This window comes from Lemur catta, chromosome 1 (genome assembly GCF_020740605.2).
Source record: "Lemur catta isolate mLemCat1 chromosome 1, mLemCat1.pri, whole genome shotgun sequence".
NCBI classification, from domain to species: domain Eukaryota; kingdom Metazoa; phylum Chordata; class Mammalia; order Primates; family Lemuridae; genus Lemur; species Lemur catta.
Genome location: NC_059128.1, coordinates 285,199,120 through 285,207,872, shown reverse-complemented (window position 1 = coordinate 285,207,872; position 8,753 = coordinate 285,199,120).

Here is an 8,753-nt window from a genome sequence, read left to right as displayed (position 1 = left end):
AGGCTGGGGTTACTGACCTCAGCTGTGTGTCCGAGTCTGTTGGAACATTCTGTGGCTTGGCCTGTAGCAGGTGTGAGTGCCACCCTCCCGCAGCCGCGGCTCCACCGGAGACAGCCGTGGCCTGGCCTGGCTGCTCACCCGTGGAGGGCCGTGCGTGACAAATGGGCCGACCCTGGCACGTTAGTCACGAGCAAGTGAGCAAGGGCATCCTCGGCACTGGGTAGAGCAAGTGTCCGTGTGATGTATCTTGACCTGGCGGGGACAGACCACGGGCCGGTGCGTGCAGACTGTGCGTGGTGGCAGCTGCTCACCCGCAAACAGTCGGCCTTACAGAGCCTGCAGCAGAACCACGGGTCTCAGCGGTTTCTGAGGAGGCCCCAGAGGCCCCAGCTCCCCAGTGTGTGGCAGAGGGACCCTGGACGGGGACATAGCCCAGAGGCCTCGGGCTCCAAACCACAGGACCAGTGGCCGCACCACTTCTGGCCTCCAGCCCTCCCCCAGTGTCACTGTGCCCAGGGCGCTGGCCTGGCCCCTCAGCTGTGCATGTCCCCAAGGTCCTGAGTGAATGCCCCTTGTGTCTGTCCCTGTCCTCGTCCCCAGGGATGGCCTGGCTCCATCTGACAATGTGTCCATGTTCACATTCCGGGGCAAGGAGCACCGACAGACCCCAGTGTGACACCCCAGGTGATAGTGGCAGATAAGGGAGAGAGGCGGTCAGGGGAGGTCAATGCTGTCACCCCTGACCTCCCTGCCCCAGGGGACCCACCCCCTCCAGCTCTGTCACAGGAAAGCATCCGGGAAGGTGCCCAGCTGAAATCATTGCCACCCTCCGGAACGTTCTAAGGATCCTGAACTGCACCTTGAGAGGTCTGTGATTCTCCAGAAGCTTGGTCTGAGCCTCCCTGGTCTCCGGCAGGCAGCTCCCGGGAGTAGATTCCAGAGGGTTCCTGCGCGGGGCGGGGGCGCCCGCGAGTGGTCTGAGCTGCAGGTACGCAAACATCCTCCTCTGCCCGGGGCGCATGGTGGAGAGTCCCCGTCCGCTGCGCCCTCCTGTGCTGCCCCGCGCTGCCCAGAGCTGGGGTCGGGGTCGCAGCCCCCTGTCCGCCTGGCCGCGGGCCCACCTGGCCGCCCTGGCCGTGCCCTCTCCACAGCAAAGCCTGGTCGGACGGGACTTCCGGGTCTTCCTCAGCCCGGCCCGGCATTCCTGGGCGTTAGGGTGGGAAACACCTAGGATTTGACACGCAATGTGGGCACAACCCCGAGAGCATTTGGACGTTTCCCCACCCCCAGCCCTTCGCAGCAGCCAACTCTCCTTCTTAACCTTGTGGGAAAACTTTGAAACTATGGAATACAAATCACCACCAAAAAAGGTGCTTCTTAAATTTTTTAAAGAACCAGTAGTCCACAGTGCAGGACTCAGCGTGTAAAACAGTGACGCCGTTTCCCTGGAAACCCAACTCTGGGAAACCTCCCGCAGGCAGACTCTGCGCACTGACCTTCGCCCAGGACCCTCCGGCCTCGCTGAGCCGCCCCCACCTTCCCCTCAGGCTGCCGAGTGGGCCGGGGATCCCTTCCTTTGCTTTTGCACTTGAGGAAACTGAGAAATAAGATCAGTCGCTCCAGCATGAACCACACTGGCTTCGGTTCTAGAGCCTAGAAGAGAGGCTGAGGTCAGAACACGTGCGTGAGTTATGACCCTCCGCTTAGTGGCTGTTCCAGGCAATCAATTTGTGATTATAAGGTTGTGCAGCGAGATGGGAGCAACAGGGCGAGTGAGTCTTACTAAGTTATAATGGGGATATAATGTCTCCAGACCGAGTGTATGAGAGCGAAAGTGCAGACTCTCCGAGCAATAATGGAAAGGAGAATCTAATCTATTAGGACAGTAAGATCATAGGTCACACTGTTTTCCTTTCATTTTCGCATCTGTTAATGTGATTATAATGTGCGTAGTGCAATAAATAACACAAAGGAAGAAAAGAGACTGTGGTTGGTGGAGCACTGACTGCATGTACCTCTGCAGATCACTGTGACTTGATGGTGGGGCTGGGGTGGGAGCCCTCTCGCCTGGGAGCAAGGTGCCCTCCTCCTGTCCCGCCTCTGCCCCCTGGACCTTCAGCGGGGTTCCCTCGCACAGTGTACAACCTGAATAACTGTACACAGCATTCCTGCAGAGAGACGAGACCCCAAGAGCCGGCCCTCCACTCCTGCAAGGCTGGTGTGGCTACATCTGTGTGTTCTTGTCACTCCTTGCGTGAATGTCACACATAAGGCTAATTTTACTTTCAGTGGTGTGAATTCCAGTGCTTCAAGCCCCTGCAGAAGAGCAGAAAGCAACGTCCCTGCTGCATCTGTGGCTCAGGGGGATTTCTAGGGGCCAGAGAGGGGGACCAGAGTGCTGGGCTGGGCATCGAAGGCCTCGGCCCCCGGCCGGGTCACTGGACCACCGAGACCTCTCGTGCAGGGCAGAGGGGCCCACAGGTGCAGCAGACATGTCTAGAAGCACTGCAGGATGGTGACACTGGTGACAACAGGAAGGGACGCAGCTGGTGACCGGGCACTCGGGGTGGGAGGCCCTGTGGGCAGGACTTGAGGATGGAGCCCAAGTGGCCCCATTCTTGGCCACCCTGCTCCCGCCCCCCAGCCCTGCCTGTACCAGCCCTGCACTCACCTTCCAGTTCCCGGCCGGGTGGGAGGTGCTCCTGTGCCCAGGCAGGGGCCTCAGGACGCAGATTGTATTTTCCAAGTGGAACCCTCAGCCCAGCCCTCCCGCAATCTTGACCTTAGAAACCACGCAAGGTAATTAAATGGTGGCTGCTGCTGAAGCCATTAGGTTTGAGGGTGATTTGTTCCGAAGCAGTAGCTAACTGGGACAGCTCGGGCTGCAAAACGAGCAGCCCAGCTGGGACTTTGGTTCCACACCTCCCCGAGGATTCAAGCCCCGAGCCCCCCTGTCCCCAGAACCCCTCCCTGCAGAGCGGGCCCCTCTGCACTCTCAGGGGCACCATGAGCTCCTGGTGGGCACGTCCACGGCCCCCACATGTCTCCCGCCCTGTCCGGGAGCCCGGCCGTCCCCACAGGAGTCTGGCAGGGCCCGGGCCGGGTGTGCTCAGTCACAGAACCAAGACAGGTCCCCACGAGTGCACAGAGTGACCAGACTCAGAAGGACAAAGACCGAGGGAGTCAGCCCGGCAGCCGGAACAAAGTACCGCGGCCGGGCGGCATCAACCGCGGACGCTGACTCTCTCGTGTCCGGGAGGCAGGAGGTCCAAGGTCAGGGAGCGGCAGGGCTGGTTCCTCTGGGGCCTCTCTCCTTGGCGTGTAGACAGTGTGTCCTCTGTGCCCACACATGATCGTCCCTCTGTGTATGTCCCTGTCCTGTTCTTACAAGGACACCGGTCTCGTTGCATCAGGGACCACCCTAACCACCTCATTTTACCTGCGTTTCCCCATCTCCAAATACAGTCACATTCTGAGGCTCTAGGGGTGAGGACTTCAACATACGAATTTGCGGGGGCACAGCTCAGCCCTGACGCCCCCTGGCGTACAGGCACCACTCCCCCCTCGCGCAGACGAGGCTCCGCGGCTGGGCCAGGCCAGCTGGGGCGGATCCTGTCCCTGCTCGTCACAGCTGAGGGCAGACCCCAGCTCACCTGGCCCCGGCCGGGGTGCCACGAGCAGGTCACTCAGGCGGGGCAGCATCTGGGCGGGATGTGGGGCGTGTGCCGGAGAACGCGGGGTGCAGAGGAGGCCACCACCCCACAGGGGACAGAGGGAGGTGGCTCCAGGGTCCCCATGTTGGGCCATGGGGAGGGGCCAGCCGGACCCAGGCCCTGCTCCTTCCAAAGTCGGCCGACGCAGCTCGAGGATTCAGTGACCTGGTTTGGACGTCACAGGGGACGGGGACGCATGGTTAGGAAGCACATTTTGGGGACGGGCAGAGTCACATGTTTCTGCCGGCGCCATCTGTTCCCAGGCCGCCGGCCCGTTACCCGGCTCTGCCCCCTTAGCCGGCTAGTGGCGGCGGCTGCTGCAGACACAGCTGTGACAGGTGGGGCCTCCCGCTCCAGTCAGAGGCCTTTTCAGGACACACCAGGGCTGCAGGGCCTGAGGGCTCGGTGGAGGGGACACACGGGCTCGACCCGCGGGCACCGCCACCAGCACCCGCCCCGCCCAGATGGCCGCCACAGCCCCGCTCTCGCGCCCACCCCCGGGCCCGCCCGCGAGAGGCCGAAGCGCCAAGGCAGGCCGGGCTCAGAGAAGGGCCCGGAAACGGCTGCTTCCCACAGGACGGGGTGGGCAGGCCGTGCGCCCGCTCACGCCGGGCCGGGCTGGGCGTGGGGGGACGTGCCGTGGCCCTTCCAGGCCCTGGGCCCTGGAGAACTGCGGGTCGCAGGAGCACCCGGCGCCAGAAGCAGCCAGGAGACGCCAGCGGCGCGCACGGCCGCCCAGGGGCTGGGAGGACGGCAGGGCCACTGGCCGGGTGCCCGGGGCGCTGGGCGGACGGGGAACTTGGAACAGCTGCGATGGAGTTTGGGGACAGAAGCGTCCGGCCAGGAGCAACGCGGGACTGGCCTCCCGACCGGCAACTCCCGACACCGGCAACCGCCCAGTGAAGCCGTGTTGAGGCCTCGCGGGCTGATCCGAGGAGGAGGAAGGGAAGGTCCCCACGGGCCGGACCGCGGAGGAGCTGAGTCCCCGGCGCGGTAGGGCCGAGCGCCATCCCTGCGGGCAGGATCCCGGGCCAAGGGCGCCTGTGCCAGCGGGAGGTCGGAACAGAAGCCGGGAGCCCCCCGGGGCCCTCGACAGAGACCCGGGAACCGCTGGGCACGGAGGTGACGGGCCGTGCACAAGCCTGAGCTCCGGGCGGGGTGAGGGGTCTCCTCCGAGGATTTCTAACCACAGGCTGTCCGCAAGCGGGTCGGAAGTGTGAAGCACCCCCCGCCCCCCACAAGGTACCCCCACGCGGGTCACTCCAGGTCCTGGCAGAGCAAACACAAAGCCTCTGGCAAAACCCGCCCCCAAAGCCTCAGAGGCCTCCAGACTCCGCCTGCGAGACATGACTTCACACCTGTTAGGGCGGAACTCGTGGGCGCTCAAGGGCTGGAGAAAGAATTCTCCTGCAGGGTTTAGGGTAGAGAGAAAAAAATTTATTTACTTTCCTGAGAAAGCAAGAAAGAGAGGGAGGGAGAGGAGGCAGGAGTGGCACGGGGCACAGAGGAAGGAGTGGGAAGCCCGAGGGGACAGGGTGCGGGAAGAGGGCCTGGAGCTCCCAGGGTGACGGTTGTCGGCCTCCCCACAGCACAGCCGGGGACCAGGAGGCCCGTGAGATTTGTGCTGACCCCAAGGCGACCCACTTGTGCCCTGGACCCTGTGCACCTGTGGACCCCCTGGCTGAACTGAGTCTCAGTGTCACTGGGAGCCACTGGTTTCCGGGCGGTGGTGACACAGCACAGGGTGACTGTGTTTCCAGCCCCCAGCCCAGCCCAGGCCCTGGCAGCCCAGGAGAAAGCCACCTGAGGCTACGGGTGCAGGTCACAGGGAGGGGACGGGGCCTTGGGCTCTGCTGCTGTGGGCGGGAGGCCCCTGGGTCCCGGCTGCCAGCCCGGCGGGCGAGTCCCGCGGAGGAGGCTGCCGAAGCTGGTTTGGCAGCGTGTCCGTCCCCTTCCCAGGCCGGGAGCATCGTGCTCTGCTCGGACACCCGCGTCAGCACCCCAAGTCCTTCCAGGGCTGGCCCCAAATCTCCGCAGGACTGTTCTGGGTGACAGATGCCCCCTGGACGGCCCCTGCTCATGTCCTGGTGTTGCTCCTTCCTCCGACCGAGGAAGGGTCACATGACATCCTTTCCACTGTGGTCAGCGGCTAAGTGGACGTGGATTTCTGCACGTCATGTCCACAGTGCCCCTGGGCTCTTGAAGTCCTGAGACAGAGAGGTGGCCTGGCCCAGCGTCACGCTTGACCGTGGAGTCAGTCCCCAGGGCGTGAGCTCAGGCAGCTGTGGCCAGACACGTGCCCTTTCCCGGCCCTAGGAGGCTGTGGCCCAGGTACAGCAGCCTGGGTTCTGGGTGGCGCCACGGAGAGCAAGACGGGCAGAGCTGGCCCGTCCCCAGCACCCCATCCCCTGCTGGCCCTGCCAGCTCCCACGTGGAGCAGGCTTCTGGGGACGGCCGGGTGGGTGGGCAGACGGGCCGCGGGCACTCTGGGAAGTTGAGCAGCACCGCGGGGTAATCACAGCACGCGGCGTGAACCTGCTCTGAGTGAGCGGCCGGGGAGTCTACCTGGACAGAAGTTTGTTATTTACAGAAATTTGGATGTGCCGTTGAGTCCTAACCCTCTCCCAGTGGCGAGGGTGACAGGTGGCCGGGTGGCCGAGTGGCCGCCTCTGGGGCTAACCGTGCGGCGCCGCAGCGCCTGGCCGCGACCTTTGCCTTCCTGGTTCAAGGCGACACCGCCAGCCTCCCTTCCCCCCGTCCTTGCTTCATGGGGGCTGCTGGAGGCGGGCAGGGGGCACCCTGCGGCCACACGTCTGCGCACGGTCCCCGCGCGTCCTGGGGAGGCTTCCTTCGCGTAGAGGCTCGGCGGCGGGATTGCTGGGCCACACAGTGGTTCTGCTTTCTGCTCCTTGAGGTCTCCATGTTGCTTTCCACAGGGGCTGCGCCAGTCTGCAGCCCCACCAGCAGTGTGGGAGTGTTCCTGTCTCTCCGCATCCTCGCCGGCATTTATTGTTTGGGGACTTACTGATAAAGGCCACTCTCACTGGAGATAAGTGATATCGCATTGTGGTTTTGATTTGCATTTCCCTGACGATTAGAGATGTTGAGCATTTTTCGTATTTGTTGGCCATTTGTCTGTCTTCTTTTGAAAAGTTTCTGTTCATGGCTTCTGCCCAATTTCTAATGGGATTGTTTGATTTTTTCTTGCTGATTTGCTCGAGTTCCTTATAGATTCTGGTTATGAGCCCTTTATTGGATGTGTAGCCTGCGAATATTTCCTCCCGTTCGGTGGGTTGTCCGTTTGCTCTGTCGACTGTTTCCTCAGCGTCCCTGTCACCTGCAGGCATTGCTCTCCTCACATCGGGACTAGTGGCTGCCTACGGCCTCAGCGCTCTCAGGGGTTCAGGAAGAGTCACAGATTTGCAATTTGGCCAGATTTTTGGTGTTGTTGCAGAAGCAGCAGTGACATTCTTCCCAGCTGTCTGCAGCCCCGAGGAAAGCTGTCAGCAAACTTCTGAAAAGTGCCCGGTCTATTCTATCCAGCACCTAGGACGTCACAGCAGGTCACCCTCGTTCCCTGCAGTCAGAAGTGCATGGGGGGAGTCTCTCCTTGGTTTCAAAGTCACAGACTCTACTTCCATTTCACTGGTGATTGCCTCAAAACTGTTAAGGTACACGGTTAACCGTCGTTCCGTAGCAGCATCTGGACTGTGTTGTTCACACTCACCCTGAGTGGTCGGAACGTGCATCCCACCGACTGCCGGCGGTGACGCCAGATTTCCAGTCACACAAGACACCGGCGGTTGTTTGGATGTCACTGTAATTGTACCTGGCGTCTTTCCTTTGCTCACCATTTTTTAGACTTTCTCTTCTTAGAGCAACCTTAGGTTCACAGCAAAATTCAGAGGAAGAGACAGAGATTTTCCATACACCCCTGTCCCCACACGGCCAATAACCCCCACCAGAGTGGTCGCTGGTGACAACCGAGGAACCCACATCCACACGTCATGATCACATGAAGCCCACGGTTTACAGCAGGGCTCACGCTCACCATTTTACATGCTGTGACTTTAAACAAATACGCACGGACGTATGTCCACGCTTAGAGTTTGTCCAGAATATTTTAGGGCCGTAAACATTCTCTGTGCGTGCGCAGTCAGCCCTCCCTTGCAGCCCTCCCTCCCTCCCTCCTGGGCAGTCCTCCCTCCCTCTGGGCAGTCCTCCCTCCCCTCGCAGTCCTCCCTCCCACACAGTCCTCCCTCCCTCAGAGTCCTCCCTCCCTCCCTCACAGTCTTCCCTCCCTCGCAGTCCTCCCTCCCTCGCAGTCCTCCCTCCCTCACAGTCCTCCCTCCCTCGCAGTCCTCCCTCCCTCCCTCACAGTCCTCCCTCCCTCGCAGTCCTCCCTCCCTCGCAGTCCTCCCTCCCTCCCTCGCAGTCCTCCCTCCCTCGCAGTCCTCCCTCCCTCGCAGTCCTCCCTCCCTCGCAGTCCTCCCTCCCTCCCTCACAGTCCTCCCTCCCTCGCAGTCCTCCCTCCCTCGCAGTCCTCCCTCCCACGCAGTCCTCCCTCCCTCGCAGTCCTCCCTCCCTCACAATCCTCCCTCCCTCGCAGTCCTCCCTCCCTCCCTCACAGTCCTCCCTCCCTCGCAGTCCTCCCTCCCTCCCTCGCAGTCGTCCCTCCCTCACAGCCCTCCCTCCCTCCCTCGCAGTCCTCCCTCCCTCCCTCAGTCCTCCTCCCTCCCGCTCAGTCCTCCCTCCCTCACAGTCCTCCCTCCCTCACAGCCCTCCCTCCCTCGCAGTCCTCCCTCCCTCACAGTCCTCCCTCCCTCCCTCACAGTCCTCCTCCCTCCCGCTCAGTCCTCCCTCCCTCTGGGCAGTCCTCCCTCCCTCCCTCGCAGTCCTCCCTCCCACGCAGTCCTCCCTCCCTCACAGTCCTCCCTCCCACTCTGCAACGCCAGCTCCACCGGTCTTTCCACTGTTCCCGTAGCTCCGCCCTCTCCACGATGTCACGTCACTGGAATCACACCGTATGTGGCCTTTCCA